Genomic DNA, 22920 nt, shown 5'->3' on the forward strand with positions numbered 1-22920 from the left:
TTAATGTGGTACTTTGACTTTTACTTAAGTACATTTTTGACTGTGTATTTGTACTTTTACTTAAGTAAATTTTTTGAGTACTTTCTCCACCACTGATGGTGAGTACCAAAATGGTTGAATGTTGCACTTTAGCATTAGCTTCTACTAAACACAAATCGGCTTAACGCTGTAGCTTTAGCTTCCACTAAATACCAGTTGCTTTAGATCTTTAGCATTAGTGGAAGCTTTATACTTAGAGATTAAGTGTTAGCACCAATAACCTTTTAGTTAGTGACACAAAACAATGATTTTGTACATTTTTTTTTTTTTTACTTAGATTTTTAATAAATTTGTTTTCAGCAGAGCAAAGTGCAACCATACTTCAGTGGTACATAATACAAATGTTGACAATATGATGTTTTAGATTTTGTACATTTTAATTGGTTSTAGAGGGATGAGATGGTGGCAGAAAGAGGGGCTAGCCGCAGTTTATTAGAACCCTGATGTGCAATAAAAACATACAAAATAGACTGAATTGCTAATGCTAGGTTTAGTTAAATGGCAACTAGCCTTAAAAGGGGATTTGCAGACTTTTCATACCATCTTAAGATCAACATCTGTAACCATATTTATATATAACAGGTTTACGTTCCTTCCCTTTAAGCAACACAACAGCATGATGCTTCAAGGAACAGACAAGCCACCCCCTAAGGGCTATGACCCCTGCCCTGCAAACTTCCTGTCATTATCCAACCAGATGATAACATCCTGATGACATCACCACTCATCCATCGTTGGACTAGCTAAAGCCTTTGCCGCAGTGATTGCAGGGCCACAAATAGTGATTAGTGATTGGGATAGGACGCTGATTATGCTAAGCACGCTGGCAGTTGTGTAGCATTTGTGTGTGCATGCATGTAATGATAGTTAATGAAGCTCCGCTCAGTCAGCTGCGGAGATGTGCTCACACTGAAACCTGATTACCGTTCAACCTGCTGACCCTAACCGTGAACCCCCGACAGATGCGAAGCCTCTTCCACTTCCTTTGGCCCTCTCATCACTGTCCTTTCTTCCCGTTAACTTTCTTCCTACTTTTTCGGATATTGTTAGATCAATCAGTGCTGTTCAAAAAATATGAACCCTCACAACAAACACATTAAAGATTTATAAGTTGACAAAAACAGCCCAAAATCTCTTAAAGATGTTGCAACGAGAAGCTAAAGTAACAATATCCAACCTGAAATCCACGCAGCCCTCACTGGCGTTGAGTTTAATGTAATGTTTCTGAGCTGAGAGGTGCAGTAACCCAAACCCTCATTGGCTCTGGCGTTATGAAAACATTAGTTTTTGCCATTTGTTTCCATTTTTCCACATCAACAAACATGAGATTTAAACCGCAGCGCTGGGATTTTCAGAGTTTGGCTGCACCATCATGAAACAGTGCTAGCCGCAAAGACGGGATGCTTAAAATGGACCATACACCCAACAGAACTCTTTCAACCTTTCCTCCCCCAAGTCCTGCCTCTGGTGAAAAATTAAATGGAAATATAAATCCTGCAGCAATCGTCTGCTTTGGCCAAATCCCCTCCTTTTGTTCTGGACTGCTTGTCCTTTTCTTTTGTTGCTAAACGCATGTACACACAGATACTTAGTGGCATCACGCGCATGTTTAGCACCTCCAGCTACCCCCCTGTTTTCTCCATCCATTCCCACCCTGACTCTCCTGTGTGTCTTTTCACTTGTAGCCAAAACTACTGAAAGCCAGAAACACCCTGTTAGTGGCAAAGAGAGACACGCAGAAAGGAGAGGCTAATTGCTCTGAATTATGCTAACTGCTGCTTGTAAAATTTGAGCTAGCCTTCACTTCCTGGATGTTTTTCCTACTAGATGAAGAAGACCAATGGCGGTCTTCTTGTATTAGATAATGAAAAATTAAATGTTTGCGTCATATCAGCTCTGTGAGAGTGCACAGATGTCACAGAGTCCAGTAGATCACTTTTCTAACGACAGAGATAGGAGTCCAGACATTGACCAGGTCACTTCCAAATTCAATTAATAGTTCCTTGAATTACGCCATGCTGTGCAAAGCAAAGCAGGTCCAGACCATCAAAAATTTACTCAATTTTGTTATCAATCCAATGTCAATTAAATACAGAGTTCTTATTCCTGATACCAATACTGATACCGATACTTTTTATTTAAGTTGGTATTTCTTCAAACTTCTGACCTTTTTTGTATTTTTATCACTTTTACTTTGAATTGTTTAGTTCAAAGTTAGAACAGAAGCTCGTAGGTGTCTACAAAGTACTTTAATAACCTATTAACATAATTTGTGCCCATTTTTATGAAAAAAGTGCAAAGAAATCAAAATTTTAGAACAAATCAAAACAAAAGCTTTTTTTGGTGTAGAGTCGAGAAACTGCAATACAAAAATAAAAACCATGAGGAAATCTGATACTGATACAGACTTGGTATCGATATTGATATTTTGGATCAATACCGCCCGCCTCTACGTTTTATACCACAATTTTATAGTGACCTTTTATTTTTTATTTAAATTTATTGGCTCTAGTGGCCTTTATTTGATAGTTAGTTGACAGGAAAGTGCGTAATCAGAGAAGGGGAAGACATGCGGCAAAGGTCGCCAGGCCGGGAATCGAACCTGCGACGGCCATGTCGAGGACTGAGGCCTCCATATGTGTACTGTGCTTAACCCCTGCGCCACCACAGCACACCCTTTGACCTTTTATTAACAGTAACCAGACAGGAAATGAGCAAAGACCTGTCAAACGTCTCAAAGTTGGAAGTCAAACCCAGGCAGTCTCTGTACGTGGGGCTCCTGCTCGATTCATTCACCACACAATACACCCCGGAATCAGCACCATATTTGACAAGTGTCTTAAACATCTCTTTCGGAAAATGACACTGAATTTGGCCTTGGAACTTTCCTGTTTCTCTTTCTTGCTGTTCAATCCTAAGTATTAATCTGAACTGGGAGCCTGCAGTGCTTTAGGTGTTACTCTTGTAGTAATTTTGGTTCTGGGAAGGTTCAGCACTCTAATATTTTCTCCATTTCAGAAAAGCAACTGTCACTACAATTGTGCAATTTGACTTTTCGAAAATAAATTGGCTTAATGGGACCTGATGTTTCCATTGGTGTAAACGACGAAGAAGACGATAGGAAGTAGTTGGAGGATCATGGCGCAGCATCTGTTTTAATGGCAAACTTATCCACGTGTGATTTTATTTACTTTTATTACTTATTGGAAATACCGCAACTGCAAAATTATGTTGTTTTTTTTGTTTGTTTTGTTTTACCTTAGAGGAATACTGAAACATTTGTGCACATTTCTAATGGAATGGCGCCTCAAAGCTGAAGCCTCAAAGCTTTAGAAATGGCTTCATAAGCGTCAGATACTTTGCTTCTCATCTCTTCTTGATTTCTTTAGACCGGAGCAAAATGAGTTTGTTTTTGAGATCTTTTAGCCTACTTCATGCTGTTGCATTTATTAATTGACATTAAGGTAGATTTAGACTCCTTTTGTCAATCAGCAAACGCTTTGCTCACTAAACAGATTGCTAGGACTTTCATTTTACTTAAATCTTTTACTTTTTATTTATTTTTTTGCTCTTGGACCTCACAAACATATCAAGCATTCACCAGCATAAAGGAATAATTACAACACAACAGTTAAAAATAATCGCAGAGCGTTTCTTCACTATTGCCCATAACCTCAACCAGAAAAATGCATCATTACATTCCAACAGCAATACTGCCAGTAATTTGCTCCTGGAATTTCCTTTAAGATGTGTGCTAATTTGAAATCGTCCACTTGATTGGAATAAAACCTCCTGTTTCGGAACATTCAGCTCATGCCGGACAATCTCCGCCACGTGCAGTCAATCATCCTGTCCTTCCTGTGATCCCCACATTAGTCCGGTTTGGTGCTTTGTTAAAAGATGCTGGCGGAGGTCTGCTAGCCAAAGCTCAAAAAAACCTCAGGGTTTCGCTTTAGGGTGGCCCAAGACCTTCACAAGTTGCGCCTTAAAGAAGTTAGGAATGCCTTCTTGATAAATCGAGGGCAAAAAAGAGAGATATCAAGTTTAATTTCAGAATAATTAATGTCAGAGCAAAAAAAAAAAAAAATCTAAGTTGTTTGAACATACACTAAAGCCAAGGAGATGGCTGCTCCACCAACAAATTCCTTCTCTTCTGAAATCTTGACTAACAGTCCAATAGAAGATCAGGTTTCTGAGGTTGAGTCTGTGGTGAACACCATGGTGCCAATAACAGCGTTCACATCAGCTTTGATACATGTCCCAATCAGCGCCAACCTCCAGTAACGTCCTGGTTCGCCAGAGTCTCCATCGTTTCTAATTGCCCCGTGGTGTTGAGCAACGCTGATGGATTTCTGAACGGCACGCTTATGGATGCTTGGGCGCCTTTCTTTTTTGTTTACGCGAGCCGTTTCGAGCACTCGTAAAAATACTGCCTGAAACTTCTATTGGAAACTAAAAGGAAAACAAGCAAACTGGTCCCAATGTTTCCTGGACAACGGAGAGAGAAGCAGCGAGAAAAGCTCACTGTCAGCCAAAGCTGAAGCAGCATTGAAGTAGCGTTTAAAACGCAGATTCAGTCAAAAGAAACTATTGAGGCAGTTTTGAAAAGGAGAACTTGAGGGAGAAAAGAGCATTTAACAAACAAAAAACTGAAAACTGTGTTATGCACTTGTTTTTATGCTCCCTGAGTTATTAGTTTGTAGAATTGTGCTTTAGATGAGAAAACAATCTTTTGGTCAACCCGTAACACTGCTTACATGGGAGAACAATAGGACTCTTACTATTCAGATTTGCAAAGCAATGGTTTAGACATAGCATATGTATGTGGTTAGGATGGCCCAGTCAAAGTTCACGCCTACATAAACTTCACAAAATAGGATCTTGAAAATTGCTTTTCATAACCAATCTCAAATATATGTGTGGTACACTTTTAAGATTTGTAAAAGAAAGCACTATTTTTGTTCTACATTACAATTTAGTTGTAACTGATGTTTTGTTCTGTCTCAAACTACAAAGTTCTAAAAATGTTTGTGGTTTCGAAGTGAAAATGTGAGTAAAAATTGATGTCGGCGTTAGTGGTTTTGTAACGTACCGCAGCGAACCCAGACTATGTCGAAAGGAGACGATATATTGTCCCGCAGAAGCTTAAAAAACGTGTTAATAGGCTTTACAGATGAAAATTCCTGCTGCAACGTAATCCCTTTTATGAAGATGAGAAGCAAAGAAAGTGAGAGAAGAGTCTTTGACCTGCAGCTGCAGCAGTTTATACAAGTATGGCAACTTTCCGGAACAGTTCCGGTAACGAGCAGCATGATGATGAGGTGCCTATGAGGTAAAAGTGGACGGGAGGAAAGAAGGACAGGCAGGGGAGGACGGGACAGCTCCACCAAAGTCCGATTCAATCCGGATAGCTCCTCTGAAACCTCCAGTCACATGAAGTCACTCTTTTAGCTTGGAGATGTTAGCCCTCCGAGAAGTATAATAGATTAAAGAAAAGATTTTCAACAGAAAGTCCATGTCCTTAAAAATACCATAATAATCACTTTGTTTTGTCTGTCAGTTCGCCTTTCTCGATTTGCTGTGTGCTCACTTTAAATAAAACCAAGTCAGTGTGCTATTGATGCTTGTCTTCCCTGTCAATGTGCGCACTTTGGACAGAACAGGGAAGACAAATTGAGAGAGGAGTGAAGGAAGTCATTGATGTGAAACAAGAAAAACCGACCTTGATGAACAGAGGAGGTGGTTTCATCTTTCTAACGCCGACAGCCCACCATTGACTCATCACACACAAACACACTTTGAGACATGTAACCAAAAAAGTGTACGTTACCATTGTTAGCGACTTGATAGAGTCATCGGTGTTAAAGACATAAACAAGTTTTAATCTTTCTAACCCCTACGCCCAGCCTTGACTCGTCTCTCCAGGCAGTTTCACATAAACTCACATCTTGAGAAACGTAACCAGAAAAGGGCACATGTTGCCAGTGGTAACACTAATAGGGAATTGAATAGAGGTTAGTGCAAGAGACTCATGTGAACTACATGGCCTCAGGTTTCATCTTTCTAACGCCTACTGTACAGCGTCGACTCGTCTCCCCAGGCTGTTTCACACAAACTCACACCTTGAGATGTGATAAAAAAAATTAAAAAAAAACGCAGACATTGGCAGGAAACTTTTTAGGATCGTCAGCGTTAATGACATCAACAGGAAATTTAATTCCTAAAGCAAAAGACGAAGTGTGTACAATACGTCATCGCGTAAGTAGGTCACACGTTATTGGTCCCGATAAGCAGCTTCATTAAAAAGGCAGCTTAACGATTCTTGAACTATTGAGAACCAGATCTTGATTCCCGTCCCTACTTCTGTGGTGACCTACTTCCTGTAGGGCATTTTGTATTGCCTTCTTTTCCGTTAAGTTCTCCCATTGGTCCCCTGAGTTGTCATATGAGCTGCATGCCAACGGCTCTGAGGTTGAATTTCACTCGAAATTCACCAGAGTAAAGGTCACTGTTGGAGTCACTCTCCCTGTTCCACTAGGGGGCGCTCTAGTTTATTTCACATGGAGTTAAATAGACTTAACTCCAGACTGGAAGTGACTCGTTTGGGAGCTTCAACCATCCAAGGAGGTCTTGCGTCCATCGTGGATGGAAAATGTTAATGTAGTTTCTGTTTGTGGCATAAACTACATGCAAGTGTAAGGATCTTTTTTATTATTATTATTATGGATAAACTTGAACTGTGGTTTTCTTGTGTTTTAAAGTTGTGTTTAGGGGATAAATGTTTTCGGAAATTTGATCTTTCTAGATATTTGAAAATATAATTACTACTAAAACAGGGGAAACTTACTTAACCAAATTCAAATTCAGTTTTACACAAAATATTAAAACATTTTATACTGGCATTTCAACGGTTTTAATCTGCTATTCAAACTCTYTTTTTATCAGTAAGAATAAATACATTTTAATGGACAAGAACTGTAAATCTTACTAGAAGAAAATGTAACATAGCATATAATATGTAACATATTAAGATGATTTGAAAAATTTTGCAAAATTTTCTTGACCCAACTGTTTTTATTACAAAAATTTTAAATCACTTAAATTTTTTACAAAATTATGGGACAATCAGCTTTTTTTTTTTTTTTACAACTTAACTTTGTTAGGGTTAATTAACTGTTTGGTCAATTAAACTGTTAACATATTTACTGTATTTTGTATTTGTATTTCTGAGTTTTCCTGGCAACCACAGCTGTTTTTTTTTTGTAAATACAACAGATTTTTTTTTTTTAGTGTATGCTAAACTCTGCAATATTCTCACTCTACAATTAAAAGCCTCGCTCAGATATTAGCGAGGCAGTGCTTATCTCGGTCTAATCTCCCTAATGGAAGATGAACTTTGGTACTCCGTGGCCTGCTGACAACTAAAAGTTGGAGCCGCACAGTAAATAAAACTAATTTCATTTTAATTTATTACAAGGACAAAGCCAGTGAAAGTAGTCTTATGTCATTTTGCTTGAAGTTAAATTTCAGATCTAAATAATGCACATTAGCTTTGATAAGAAACATACTCTGACTGATTGGAAACGTGCATCAACGATGAAGCCATCAAACACGGAGGGGGAGGTGGAGAGGAGACCCAACATCTGGTGAACATCTTGTCATGGCCCGTCTCCTCCTATTTGTTTGTTTTCCTTCTCCTCCTCCTCCTGCTCCTGTCAGTCTTTGCTGCACTGTTTGCAGCTCAAGTAGAGGAAGCTGAATTATTGTCAAGTGTGTGCTAAGGTCAAATAAATTGCGTTAAAGTTATGTGCGGCTATGTGTGTGTGTGTGTTCACATTCTTTTGGCTCACTTTTCTGTCTTGTTCTAAGTTCGTACTCTGCTGTGGCATTTCTGGAGCCTTCAAAGGCGCTGAAAAGGCACTCATGAAAATGGACGCATCAAATGTCCAAGAGGATTTGTATTGTGTGAAGTAAAATGAGGAAAAGTGCACTGAAACCGTTTGACAAAATCACGTTGCGGATTGGAAGATCCAAGTTTAAAACCGCCTGGCTCAACAAGGATGTCTCATTTTACACCATGACCGGGGGAGTTTTGCAAGATACTTCAGGATTAACCTGAGAGAAATGCATTCAGTTTGGTATAAAGAACTGAGGACTGAAAAAGTAAAAGAATACTTGATCTTTGACCAAATATTTGCTACAATTAACCCCATAATGTAAATTTCTTGTAAGGCAAGAGGCTAGTAAAGCTTCTCAACATCCTGAATAAAAACATAAAGAAGAAAGAGAGTGGAGTATCTAGAGGAAGCTAAAGGTAAGTGCTATACCAAATTTTACCAATAAATCCAGACTCAAATATGACATAAACTTGGTTTTAAAAGTTTGAAAAAAAAAATAAAAAATCATTTGCTGGGAAACAGACAGTAGTTTTTTGTGTTCTGGAATGTGTGTGACCAGCTTGTCTCCCACCACAATCATCACTGGGCCAGTACGTGCTCACCATCACGGTCTGGTAGAGAAGGCCACTAACTGCAAAATATGATCAGCCACTCAAAATGCCAGTTAAAATTTACATTTAAATAGGGGAGAGTAATAACTTTTAGCTAAAAAGCTAATGTTAGCGTAAATGTTATCATTTTTGGTTTACGCTGGCAAGATGGCTAAAGGTAGCTTAATCCATCCAGTAAACTAATTTAGGTTTTTAGGTCAAAATAAGTTAAAAAGCTAATATTAGCTTAAAATGTTATCATGTTGGCTTACTCTAGCATTGATGGCTAACAATGTAATCCACTAAGTTAGCTAATTTTGCGTTTCAAGTCAAAATAAGACAAAAAAAGAGGTTATCTTAGTATAAATACTAGTATAACATTAAACTTCACTTAAACAATTCGTAGGCATCACTTTCATAGACATAAATCAAAGTGCTTAAGACATGAAAGTTGTGTTTATAAGCCCAAACTGTAAGGTTTTGTGGCACCAAAAATACAAACACTCAATTCCAAGCATGTAAAACAGTTAATAACATGATACAAAGAGATGCTTACTTCACGCACGGTACTTTAACTGGCCACAGTGGCCTTGCACACACACGCACAGAGATTTAATCTAGCTTTCCAGTGCCTCACTGCAGCACCCAATAATCTTGCAATAACAACGATGACCAATCCCCAGCATGCGTTCTCATAAAATGCATCTTGACGTGAAACCACCGATGGAAAGTCTCTGTTCTCCTAACAGCTCTGGAACGGAGCTCCGTGTCCTGTCCTGGGAGAGAACGGCTCTTGGAAGACGATTCAAAGGTGCCTTACAAAGTGTTGCCACAAAGGGTCTTCGATGACCGCCTTAATAAATGCGTTGGGAACAGCACCGGAGTATGATTTACAATTTACATCACTCAGTTTTTTTTTTCTCTCCCCCCTTCTTTCCTACGAATAGCTAAAAAGTGTTTACTGGCATTTTCTCGAAACACTTCCAAAATAAATTCGCCGTCAAAGCGCGTATGCCTCAGCCCCTGGCCCCCACAGACCTGCCTCTATCTTGTGCCATAAACATCTTATTTCGTGGGTGGATGAGTGGGTGGGTGTGGTTGTTAGGACTGCGGGTTGTGAGTGTTGCTTGGCTCCAGGTCACTTTTTCCAGCATGAGGAAAACAAGTCTATTTGTGAAGTTGCCACAGGAGCAGAATGTACCTTTGCCTGTGCAACGGCACCATGATACGTGTCCTAAGTCCATGTGTGCGTCTCTGTGGGTGTGTGCCGGAGCCAGCTCAGTGGCTGGCTGGCCGCTTCCAGGGACTGCTGTGCCATCTTTGGGCATTTTGGCAGGCGAGCTGCATTAAGGCAGCTAAAGCCAGCCTTTTGCGCACGCTCACCAGGACCATAAATGTATTAAAGCAGACACAACTCAAGTTGTTTCATCACATTTTCAAGCATCTTTAAATTAATCAAGACTTTAAGCCAAAGTTCTTGCCAGGAAATAACCAATCTTCCTTAAACCTTATACTACGAAAGTATTAATGCCCCACATGTTACAAACACCAATCTTAATATATTTTTATTGGGTTATTATGAGGGGTATTATGGGGCTGGATTAAAAAAAAAATCTAATTAGAGGGTTTGTAATTAAATCATCTTGAGTATTTGCCCTAAAAAAAATAGCTTTTTTTAATCTAATTGGGTTTTCTCATGTCAGGAACGGTGCATTCAATTTCATTTCAATTAAAAACTATAGAAAAAAGTAAAAAAATCAACAAATTAAATTTAAAAAAAAACTATCCCCACTGAGGGCAATTAAAGGAGGCACATAGAGCATACTGAAAAACACAAAAAAGTGCAATTTTAAGTACTTTTTAGTGTAACTAGCCCTCAAATCAACTGTCTTGTTTCTGGTAAATTGTCTAAATAGGTTATTTAGGGTTTTATTTTTATGTTTTTGTGCAAATTTTGACATTTATGTGCAAATTTGTTTAGTTCTCAAATATGTTGCCTAAAACTGTCTCAGTGCTGGCCTCTGCAGGTCAAAAGGTCCTACTGCAGTTGAATTGACCTATTGTTTACAAAAATGCAGCTTTTCCTCAGTTGATACAAAAATGTCACTAGAGGCATCTGAAAAGTTGCTTTGAGATATAGTGGAACATCTTTATTATTATTTAAATAAAATCACACAAAGGGGAAACGACTTACTAGTTAGGTCTCATCTTAAGGTTATTGGTTGGAATAGATTGTATTTAGGAGCGTTCAATCAAATGAGCCAAATTAGATATGCACGCCACCCTTTTCAGGTTTTTATTTGCAAAAATGTTTTGAAAATCCCGCATCGTTTTTGTTTTTCATTACAAGTACGCACAGCGTAGCGTTGGTCTGTCGCGTACATTTTCGATTTAAAAACTTAAACGCTCATCGGTTTTAACGTAAAATGTGAAACCGGTGGACTGCAAATGCTCCTGCTAGGAGTTACATGTGCTTACATCAGTCATAACTGTGTGAGAATTAAGAAGGCAAAGTGTTTGTATTCAGTTGACAGGCTAAACGAAGCGCAAAAGCAGCAAAGGGCTGTAATTTGGTTAAGCCTGAGGTTGCAGGGATATCAACATGGCAGAACAAATCCAATGTCAGAGTCACTCTGTCTCCCCATCTGTAGTTAGCATAATGAAGATTAGCTTCAGCCCATGTACCATAGCCACAGCCCCTGAGGTCACTACTAGTGTTTAAAATGAGCCCTCAAAGGATTATTCGTGTGCAAGTTCCCACACCGGACAAAACGGCACCAGAACAAAACGACTATAGGACTGGTTATGCATTTTCCACTGCAGCTCTCTGGTGAGTAAGAAGCTAATAAATGCACCCTGTTTGCTGAGAAAACCATAATGATATAGGGAGAGGCCTAAAATAAACTACTTTGTCAAAGAAGCTCAGTAAATTCTTGAGGTGACCTCAACTTGTGTCGGGGGAACAAATATGGGTTTTATGAGATGTAAAGTGGAGAGAATAGGGAGCCCTCTAATGTCAAGTGGCCGTGTTTTAATAACTGCACAGGGAGCTGAATCAGTTATGTGTTTCAGTGAAACCACCAGTGTCGGAGGAGGATTGTAGACTTGAAGTTGGACGTAGTAGTTCTGTTGACACAGTCAATTCAAAAAAGAGTTTCTGTATTCTTTATTCCTTTGTTTTGGCTGCTGAGCAAACTGTAACAAATATTAGGACAGACTTCTATTCTCGGCTGATTTAACAATTTCCAGCAGTTTATCGTCTAAATAACTAGCTTAATTGTATTGTCCCACTCATGATTCTGACTGGGAGTGACACACAGACTGTTGAACAAAATTGTAATTAAATGATTATATTAGGTACAATGATTCAGTATTCACTAATTGATAAATAAGTGAAAAATTCACCCATCTGTGGACTTTTTCAAAGAGCATATCTAATATATATATTTTTTTAAATGCATGTTGGGAAGCAGAAATACCTAAACACAATGTACTTGATTGATTGATCGAGAGCCACATTTAAAGTGGATCTCAGTATCATTGACATTGCATCAAGTAGCATAGTCACAATGCCAATGACAAGTAGCGTCAATGCTACTTGTCATTGGCTGTATTTACAATGATTGTACATCAGCCAATCCAGGATTGGCATTCATTTTCTTTGTTGCTGATTGGTTGTCCTTCCAACAGTGCAGATTAGGAAGCCTAAAGATGTTAGCTTCTGTGGTAGAGCTAAGCCAGTTTCCACTCAATGATGCATGTTAAGCTATATTTGGTGTCTGACTTAATGAGCTCGACATTCATAAGTGTTTTTGTAGTGAGTCTCAAGTATTCACAGATTTCTGGCTGTTGTGGTTCCTAACCCCTGGTCCACTAACTGCAGTGGCTCTCAGTCAGAACCATTAAAAATAACCGGGACGTCCCGCTGATGACTTTCAAGCAGTACAACTATGAGGAAATCCCGTTCAAATCATCTATTACCAAAAAAATGTATTTGTTCTCAGTGCCAGTCGGCAGTGGTCAATACTGTGGCAGGAAAATAATTTGGCGTGCATACTTTTATCTTCTTTGACGAAATTTAAGCTTTCAACTGTGTTTCAAGATTCTAGATGTCTTATCATTGACAGGTTGCTGCATGACCAGCTGCTGAGAAGGCATCCGGGAAACTGATCGAGGAGAAGGTGGAGACGTTAGCTGAGCACGGTTTGGAACGCACCTTCAGAAAAGAGCTAGCCTGGTAAAACCAGCTCCTTGTTCTGAATTTTGCTTCGTCCAGAGGGTCTAGGCTCTCAGCTATTGAGAAACAATCGCTTCCTAGAGGTGTAGAAGTTAAACATTTTACCCATTCGCTATAATTTGGTGCCAGTTCGACACTATGAAGCTTACCAGAAACTTCCTGTGCCATAAACAAGAGAGAAGTGCCAAGCTGAATAAGGTGACTGTTAATGTTAATTCAACATCAAAGTGAACGTGGCCAACATGCCGCCATCGCTAAAACTACAGGCAGATTACAATTCTCAAAATTCAATCAATGTCATTGTTCACAGCGCCTCCTTGTGCTGATTGGTTCAGTAGAAATTCTACTGGAGGCAATCCTTGTAAATGTCAGAAAGCCCAGACTCTCTGGAAAGCCAGATATTAATCAAGCGAAATAGCGCAGGAAAGGAATGGCCAGGCTAGGAAAGAGCTACATCACTGTTATTTTCTGCCAGTTGTCTCTCTTTGGACATTGCTAGCAGAAGCAATGAATGCACACCTAAAACGGAGAGATGACTACGTCTTTAACTGATTTAATAAAGTTCAATGTTTAAGGAATCCCATGTTTGTCCCTCTAAGCCACATAACATTTCCCCCAAATTCTTGCAAATCATAAAGATTTTTTTTTTGTTTTTTTGGCAAAAGTGAAACAGGTCTTTGTCCTCTGTTTGGTGAGAAATGGTTTTGATCTTGGAACTCTTCCATTTTTGCTCAGGGTCTTTGCTGATTATTGAATCATGAACACTGACCTTAACTGAGGCAAATGAGGCTTGCAGTGTTTTGGATGTTGTTCTGGGTTGTTCTGTGATGGATGAGTCACTGATGTGCCCTTGGAGAAACGTTTTAAACCTGAAAATCCTGGAAAGGTTCATCCGTGTTCCATGTTATTTTGCAGCAAAGTGACTCTCAATGCGGTACACTTCATAGTCATAGAAATGCATCTGTGGCAGTTTTAGATAAAGCCGGGGGGAGAAGGGCAATCATTTTTCATAGGAGCACAGAGCAAAATAATTAAACATAAAAACAACAACAGGGCAATATTTTATGGTTTAATATGTAAAAAGTTGCCATAGGTTGCTCTCTGTTACACTACAGCTCCGAAGCCTGACGTGAATGCGTAAGCTAGTTAGTATGGTCGCCGACGACAGCGGATAAACAGTTTTCCTGTATTGTTAGCGCAAACGTAGTGACAGAATTATGAGATACATGTACATGACTAAAAAGTCATAATTCACAAAAGGAGGTGTCAGTAATGTAAAAAAAACAACTACAAATCAGGAGAGAATATCCTGAATCAGCAGAATATTCTAAACATCACATCTTAAAGCACTTCGAAATATATATTTTTACAACTTCAGACTAACAATTATTTCTTACTTTAATAAACTCCCTTCCATTAAACAAGAAGGATGTGAACAATTACGGTCTATTTTTTCCAGCAGTCAGCTGTATCTGACTGCTGGAATCTACGTGAATCTGTTGCGATGGGTCCTGACAGGTTAAAGTGAGTCAGTGAGCTGTAAGTGAGAGGTCTGTGGAACAATTGAGCTCCAGTGAGGTCACGGATGGCTTTCTGCATTGTCTGTTGACTTTCATAAGAAGCGTGGGAGCTAACAAACTGCAGACATTACGGAACATTATGAAGGACAATTAGTAGCTTACATTGCAACGTATCCGTGACCACATGTCTTAGTTTTGTCATAGATGTTGCTCATGATCCGTTCTTACCAACTATGGAAAGCAAATGTTAATCTAATTTATTACCTTAACACTGACTATTCCACATTGTAAGAATGCATGCTGTCAAAGTCCATTGCTCTTCTATGTCTACTTTAACTTGAACCTAGTGATGTGGACACTTGTAACTAAAGGCTCTGTTATATCTCCTTGCAACATAAATGTGTGGAGAATTCTCACTTCAACGTGCATCCTTTTAAAGTTTATGCCTTAGTTTGATCTCAACAGTTACTGTTATTCCTGTTTTACGCAGTAGGCCTCATTGCAGACTAAATCTACCTTTATTTAGCAACTGGCGCCAAATTAAGACGTTTATGTAACTTTTTGCAGTATATTATATCTGTGTGCATTACTTAGGTTTAGGAAAAAACAAATAGTTTGCAGTAGTTTCTCAGTTTTGTTTTTTCTCTTTCCAAAGGTTTAGATGCAGTCTTCAAATGTGTTGACTTGTGTTCTCTATGCTTCTTTCTCTCCCCTACTCAAATCTCATTTCCTTTAAGTCCTTTTCCCCACCTCTAACCCTTTGATTTCTCCTTTTTTCATCTCTGTATCCATTACAATTGAATTAAAAATGTTGGGCCTCACCTTGGTACACAGGATAATTCTTAGAGCCACACTTCCAGACAGGGTATGCAAATAAATAAATGAATAAAAATAGACTTTTAGAGTCTGATTTCCTTCCAAATGTCCTGTGAACCTTGGTACAATGTATAAAAGCCTTGAAATTTGAAGAGGTTTTGTGGATGCTACCAGTAAACTGAAAATGCATTGATGTTGGGTGTTTCAGTGGGATGATCATGGTCAGGTCAGCACAGCAAGGAATTAGACACAAAATCAACCTTCTTCCATGTCAAGAGAAGACAGCATTAGAAAAGAACCAGCACTTTTTCTTTTTCAAAAAGAGATTGTGAAAAAGAAAAATGTAATGTTCTGAACCCAAAATGGAAACCGCGACCCAAAAAAGGTTAAACAGTCTTTATTTGCAATGATAATAAGAATGTGAGAGCAATAGCAGGTTGGCTTCTGTGGGGCGACTTTATGGTCAGACTCTGCCTAGGAGGCAGGTTGATGAGTGACAGATAAGGCAGCCAGGAAGTAACATTCAATAACAAAAAAAATGTTGACCGGCAGAGGTGGTTTCCCAGACTTTCCTCTTCAGAGACTCTGCCCTTGCTTATCTGAAAAACTTGGGGTTTTGAAAAAGATCAAGAGGAAAGTGTCCTTTTACCAGGGATTGTTTAACTTGCGGGATCATACAGCGAAGGGGACTCAATGGAAACCAAGAGTCATGAAACCTTGAGCAGGGACTTGGGTAGCCAAGTAAGCTTGTCTACACTCGCCGCTACAATGGTTTGATTTCACAGTGGGAAAGTGAATGATCGCTTTGTTCATAATCCTTTGAGCAGTGGTCAGCTAAACAGACCAAGTCAGCAACGGAGCAGGTAGAACAGATCCAAAATCTGTGGAGTAAGAGACTTGACGCAGTGATTCAAGGCACAGGGAAAAATACAATCAGACCAATCAAGGATCAGGCAAAGACAGTGGTCAATAAGTAGGGGATGGGTCAGCTACACAATCAGGATATCAAATATGAACGCTTGAAGACTGTGACAGAGGTAGCATCAATCGGCAGACCAAAGAAAGGGACAAGAAACGGTCAAAGACCCTTCTCTCTGGATGTTTCAGTCTTGTGAAAGATTATTGGAGAACATAAGTAGTTGGCCTATAACAGTGGTCTCAAACTCCAGTCCTTAAAGGCCGGTGTCCTACAATATTGAGATGTCTCTCTGCTTCGACACACCTGGCTCTAAAGGTTGCAGAACACTGGCCCTCAAGTGTTCTGCGACCAGTGGTTTGACACCACTGGTCTATAGACACAAGTTGGTTTCATCAAATTAAGGAGTTGGATTTAAGGTAAATTTATTTTAGGTCTTTTAGCATCTTTACCAGGAACACTTAGAAATTTGTCTGTGTCTAGGGCGCAGCAGTGGCATAGGGGTAGAGTGCCTCCGTACTGCATGTACGGAGGCATTAGTCCTGGGTGCGGCCGTCACAGGTTCAAGTCCTGATGACATATTCTGCATCCCTTCCCCGTCTCTCACAACCCACTTTCCTGTCTGACCAACCTCAAGTAAAGGCCACTAGAGCCGATACAATCTTTAAAAATGTTGTCTATTTTCTTACCTTCTCAAATATATTTATGACGTTTGACATTTTTTGAAGCCAGGTGGCAAAGGACCAACTGCGGGAGTGACTTGGAGAGGCAGCTAGGCAGATAGTCATCCTGTCCTCAAAGTCTCACCTTGTCCTCTGAGGGGCTAATGTTTCTGGGAAAATCCCACTCTGCTCGCTGCCCTGTCAGTTTCCTACAGCTGGCACATACCTGTCTGCAAACGGCAGAGTGTGGGGAAAATGGGATCCAACGTGATGATTGGTTTAAGAGCAAAACTTTGTCCAGCGGTTACTCTGATTTTAGGATAATCTTCATCAGCTCTTGGTCATCTTTTCTAAATGGGTCTTTTAAAATGGCTCCGAGACGTCGCTGGCGCGAACCGTCRTTTTAATGTCGCCATCTATCAGCGACAATTAAATCACCAAAAGGCCAGGTCCAGCAACGGCAGAAGTGCTTGTTGTGCACGTTTTTGCTGCACAGTGATTCCTCTTTACTTCCGAACAAATTAGGTGCCGTTATTGGGCTGACAAACTCGGGCGTACGCTCCAGAGAGGCGGGACAGACTTGGATGGGATGTCTAAACAAATGCAACAATGGTTTTTATTGTTGTGCTGGCTCAAACTTCCCCACATCCCTCTGGCAGAGAGCACAACTCTCCGTGGAACAGACCGTCAGTGCACATACACTTGATTTGGCTGATTATGAACTGAAAGGTGCTCTTACAGAGACAAGGCTTTGCTTTCCCTCTCCTTTTCTCACTCGTCGGGCTTCCATGTGAGCTGGAAGGAGAGATGAAGGGACTGGGGATTGATCGAGACGGAAAAGTGATGGAAAAAGCTTCAAGAGAAATTGCTTCAAAATAGCACTTTTTTTGGTGGTGGGGGGGGAGTTTTTCTCTTCATATGTGTGAACAAAGAATATTGGTGGCTTCCCAGCTACAGTCTGGCCCTTGCAGCTGGCACAAAGCCCCGATCACTGGGCTGGCAAAGTGGTTGTTTAAAGCACAGCATGGTTGGCACAGAAAAAGCCTCTGGTTGTTAGTGGTTAACCCCAGGCTCCCCACGAGACTCGCTGCTCACTCGTCATTCTGCCAAGATCTCAGTGCATTGCATTAAGTTTCCCCTGTCAATGACGTACGAGTGATCGTTCAAAAGTATAGGAGGATATGTACGTTTAATGGCAAGAAATGACCACATTTTCCATGTTTTGACATTAACGAAAAACCCCAAAAAGATTTTTTCATACAAGAATGAAAAAAAGTTCCTTTATATGGGAATCCTTTCTACTGGGGCTACTATGGGAAAAAGGGTATTAATAGTGCAGGATAGGGGCGGCGGTACAGATGTACAGCGCTGGCCACATTTATCGGAACATCTAGTAAAGATGTGTTATAAGCTTTGAAATATGAAAGTCTTTTGTCACAGTAGAATCTTCTCCACAACTCACAGGTTTTCTATGGGATAAGGTGTAAGGACTGAGGTTAACAAGGTTGGTCATGCGACTGCTGGAACCATTTGTTGCTTTGGTTGGGTTTCATTGAAACACTAAATATTCCCAGGGCTTTGGAAGAAAAACAAAAGGTCACACATCCTCAACTGTCAACAGTAAGCTTAGGGTTCCAAAATCCCCCTAGAGATTTCGCTGACCAAGAAACTCAGTCTTTGTCTCATCTGATGAAAGAATGTAGCTCAAGTTAATGTTCCAGTAAAAATGAACAAACTGGTTATGTTTGTGATGGTAGGACAGATTAGGCATCGCTGCCAAGTAACTGTGAAGAAAAGATTTATTTACGGCAGTACTTTTGATACAACTACTTCTTCAAATGGGACTTTCTCCGTATTTAGCAGAAAGATGCAAACGTCAGGACTGATTTTTCTTAAGTTTTTGGAACAAATTATGCCATTGCAATAAAATATGCAACTTCAGGGTTTTCTGCTCATCTTGATCATGAACTGACTAACTTGACTTTAAGCTGTCAGTGGTTTTTTATTTTGTAGTAGTTTTGTAAGATGAAGAACCATTGAAATACAAAGTCGAAACCAGATGTTTACATACACTGAATAAAAAAGATTTTGAAGACATTAATACATAAATCTCTCACAAGAATATTCTTTCTCAATGTTGTGGCATTTAGCAAATAGAAATAATTTTGGTGATACTAACTGACCTAAGACAAGAAAAGTTTGGTCTGATTTAACTTCAGACAGTGGAGGGAAAAAAAAAGCACAAGTCTTTATTTGGTGTATGTAAACTTCTGATTTCAGCTGTAAAGCCTTTCACAGTATGAAAAAATGACTGGCACCAGTGACTGGGTGAAGTCTAGTTGTTATAAACAAATCCAGAAAATTAAATGCTTACCAGACACTTTTCAGAACAAGAAAAAAGGGAAAGGAGTCAGACCTCTATGCCTTGATTAGGCTGGCAGCTGCAGGTAGCTTAAACTGCCCCGTTCTCCTTCAGCCTGACAATATACTGTATAACTCACACAGCTGAATTACTTTGCTTCCTGTACTTCTTCTTCTCGCTTGTTTTTTTTCCCCAGTTTTACCAGTCACCTTCCTCCTTTCTAACTTGGACTGACAGACTGAAGAAGGGGCTTCAGGACTTCTGGTGTCCAGGTTACCCTTTTGCTTCTTGTATTCCCAAAATCCTTGGATACTTCCTCTTCTTCCTCTCTACTTTCAGCCTGTCACAGAAACAAAGCACCTCTGCACTACTACACTGATAGTCCAGCATTCCTTCAGGTCACTTGTTTGGCTCAAGACCCATCATGCCATTTCCTGTATGCAAGGAGCTTTGTGTCTTGAGATCTCCAACCTCCAATGGTTTGAGCAGAAAAACACAAACAGATCTGGAAGTCTTGAACAAACTTTTGTAGCAACTACTGCTCATCATGGAAGATTCATCACATGCAATGGCCTCTACGCAGTTGGCCAAAATCTGGTCAGGTGTTTATGAAGACATCCCAAAAAATATCATCTGGTTCTTTGGTAGTAATACTCGATCAAGGAAAGATCACCAAAAGAGACTTGTCACTAATCGTGGTGGATTCAATCAACACACAGAGTTTTCTTCTGTTTTCGACTGTCATCAAATAATTTCTTTTTCATATCTGTTGATCTTGAGTCAATCAGCAAACAGGAGAATTGAGTTTCTGCGCTGTTTTTTGAATAGTGGTCTGCCTGTGGTGGTAGTTTGGTAATGGCAGAGCCATTCAGTCTGTGTTTCAAATATTGAGCAATTAAAGTCAGAGCAATAAAAACGTTTAAGACCTTTCCATTGCTGGCTAATATGTCGTTCAGCTCTGCACTACTCTTTGAGGGAAGGTTGTTTACAGCGCGCTCAAGTTACGGTAAGCTTCATAGCGTAGCTTCCTTCCCGATCAAGCCAGCAGTTTGCATATCTCATGGTCAAACGATCGTAATTGGGTAAAATCAGATCCAATCTTTAAAACTTCAACAGAATCTGCACCTCCAACAAGCAATAGTTTGTCAATAGCCAAGGTTCCAGGCCCTCTGGAGTTTGATAAAAACTAGGAACTGGTTTGAAAACCAGGAATTGTTTTTTTCAGGCTTTAAACACCCACTTTATTGGCTTGACTTCCTGAGACCTTGCTCTGCCTGACCACCCAGTGAGCTGATATTGAGACATACCTTGCCGTCATGCTTTATGTCTTTATGTCTCCAGTTCGTGTCTTCTTTGAGCCCTTTTGAAGTCAACATCACAGCTGACATCGTTTTTCTTTGCTTTTCCTCTCATCCGAAAACCTTACATCCACGAGGCGATATGTATATATATATATATATATATATATATATATATATATATATATATATATATATTACATATATATATCTTTGTTTTTCATCAACAAAACATCTATGAGCTGCAAGCCGTGAAGAGATCAGAGTACTGACTGCGAGGGAAAGCCGGATAAAAGTCCCAGTAAGTGTTGTATGTTTGAGAAAGGTTCTGATAAGCAGCGGGGTAAATTCTAACAGTGCTGGTAATGCCTACAGGTACATACAGACCCACAGAAACGACTGCCTTGAACACACGCATGGCATGAAAAAGTATTTATCCCTTTACAGATTTCTTCTTACACTTAAATCCTTCAGATCATGGAACACATTTTATGCGAGACAAAGATTTCACTTATAAAGAGAAAAATCCATCTAAGCCAATCTTTCTCTATGCAAGAAAAAAAGCAAAAGTAACCACCTCCAAACTCAACAATTTTGCAACATTGTCGATGCAATTAGACTGTTGTGATAGTCTTTTACATCACTTTTGAAAAATCTTGGCCCATTGTTGTTTTCAGAAATGTATTTAACAAAATTAGAGTGCATGCCACAGTGTCTTAATTAGACTTAAGTCTGAACTGTGACAAGGCCACTCCAAATCCCTATAGTGTTTTTTTTTTTTTTTTACTGGTGGAGCTTAATTGTTCCACTGTATGAACCAAGTAAGCCTTAGTTTAAGGTCATGAACTGACTCTTTTGCTATTTTCAACAAGAGAGCCCTCTTTATGGTTCCCTCAACTACAACAAGTCAACCAGGATTGTCAGGATTTAGAGCAGAGATAGGTCTTTGGCAGCAGTGGCACTGCTTCATTCTTACTTGCATCTCTCTTCCTTTCCAATTCTCTTTGCTTTCCATCTAATGATTATTTCTCCATGCGGCGGTCCTGCATTCGCCTGGCCATGGTCCTATGCTAAGCTGTAGTGTAAATGTTGCATGGTGTTTTGGTTACCGTGGTGAAGCCTGGTACCATTTAGCACTTGAAGAGCCATATTTCAAAGTGCTTCACGTCCACTTCAGGGAGAGACATATTACAGAAAGCTCATTTAGCCATATTTCTTAATTACAAATGACTCAATCTGCGTAAGAGTTTTTTAGTCAACCTAGAGTTTCTTATTACCAACCAAATAAGTGTTTTTTGTCTCTTGTTTATATTCTATCAATCATTTAGTGAGTGTACATGTCACTTTTTGCCAGTGTGTATTTGAGTCTCACCCCTAACCCCGGCTTTTGCCATCAGACTTCAGAGCAGAGGCAGATCCTCTAAAGGGCAGGACTCCCGAAACCACAGCACCGTCAGAGGAGAAAACCACAGATGCAGATGTTCAGACGGAACAGAGCAAAGAAAATGTTCCTCTTCCACTCTCTCTCTCTGCTCCCTTTCTTTCTTAAAGACGGGGCTCATTAAATAGAAGGAAGACCGCTCAGGTCCAAAACCAAAGAGAGTCATGCCCCTCGAGAGCGCTCTGCCGCTAACCAGAGCGCTGGCACGGCGCAGCGTGGAAAACAAGTGAACTGAATGCAACCGCCGAGTTAAAGCACGCATTTAAAGGCACAATGTTACCAGGTATTCTGCAGGTTCCTCAACAATAAATGAGCTATGGCAACAGCGGACGTATTTCACACAACAGTGGTGAAATACTGCGGAAATTTATCACCACTGGAGTAAGTCATGAAAGAGAGAGAGAACTCCACTGGCAGCTTGGAGGCTGTTATGGCCGCAGTGGAGGGTAAAGTCACCACTTTGATGTCAAATGAGATATTTCTAAGATGTTCAACTTCCAATAAAACTAACGACTCCCCCAGAATGTGGTAAATATTTGGCATATTTTATGCTAGTAACAAAGATCTTTCTTGTTGATGGGAGCTCTATCTGGTCTTAATTAGCACTGAGCGCCTTTAACATTTGTGTGGCAATATTTTAGCTACAGCCAGTTGAAAATTAAGAAGTGACTAATAATAATAATAATAATAAAAAGAAAACTTCACAAACACTGGGGAAAAATTTTCCTGCTGCTAGCTAGCATCATTGAATTAGCTTCCACATGGCGCTAAGCTAAATAAATATTTTAGGAATATTTGATTACAATCCAGAGTTTAAAATCTAAATCTAATAATATGACACTGAATGAACACTCTTTAAAAACCGGTTTGCGATAATTGAAACCAAAACACGAGGATGATCACTTTCCATCAACGCTAGCTTACAACATGCCAGACAGCATCAGTGTTAGCAGCATTACTGTTTTGGAGAAAAGCGACCGTTGTATAGTTGTGACCAAAAGAACGGTAATAACAAGCTAGCATGAAGGTAACCTCAAAAACCCAGGCCTGTGGGCCACTCTGATAGGTGGGGTGAAGAGAATCAAATGTTAGCTAGCTATAACAGTGACAAAAACAGAACTTGGCTAAAAGCCTAATTCTA

General features: G+C 39.8%; 1 long non-coding RNA gene across 1 annotated transcript in view; it reads right to left on the minus strand.

Moving 5' to 3' along the window:
- LOC103482040 (uncharacterized) overlaps positions 1-22920 on the minus strand; it is a 94883-nt gene that overhangs the window by 21009 nt on the left and 50954 nt on the right. The window lies entirely within an intron of this gene.

The sequence above is a fragment of the Poecilia reticulata genome, linkage group LG19 (genome assembly GCF_000633615.1).
Source record: "Poecilia reticulata strain Guanapo linkage group LG19, Guppy_female_1.0+MT, whole genome shotgun sequence".
NCBI lineage: Eukaryota > Metazoa > Chordata > Actinopteri > Cyprinodontiformes > Poeciliidae > Poecilia > Poecilia reticulata.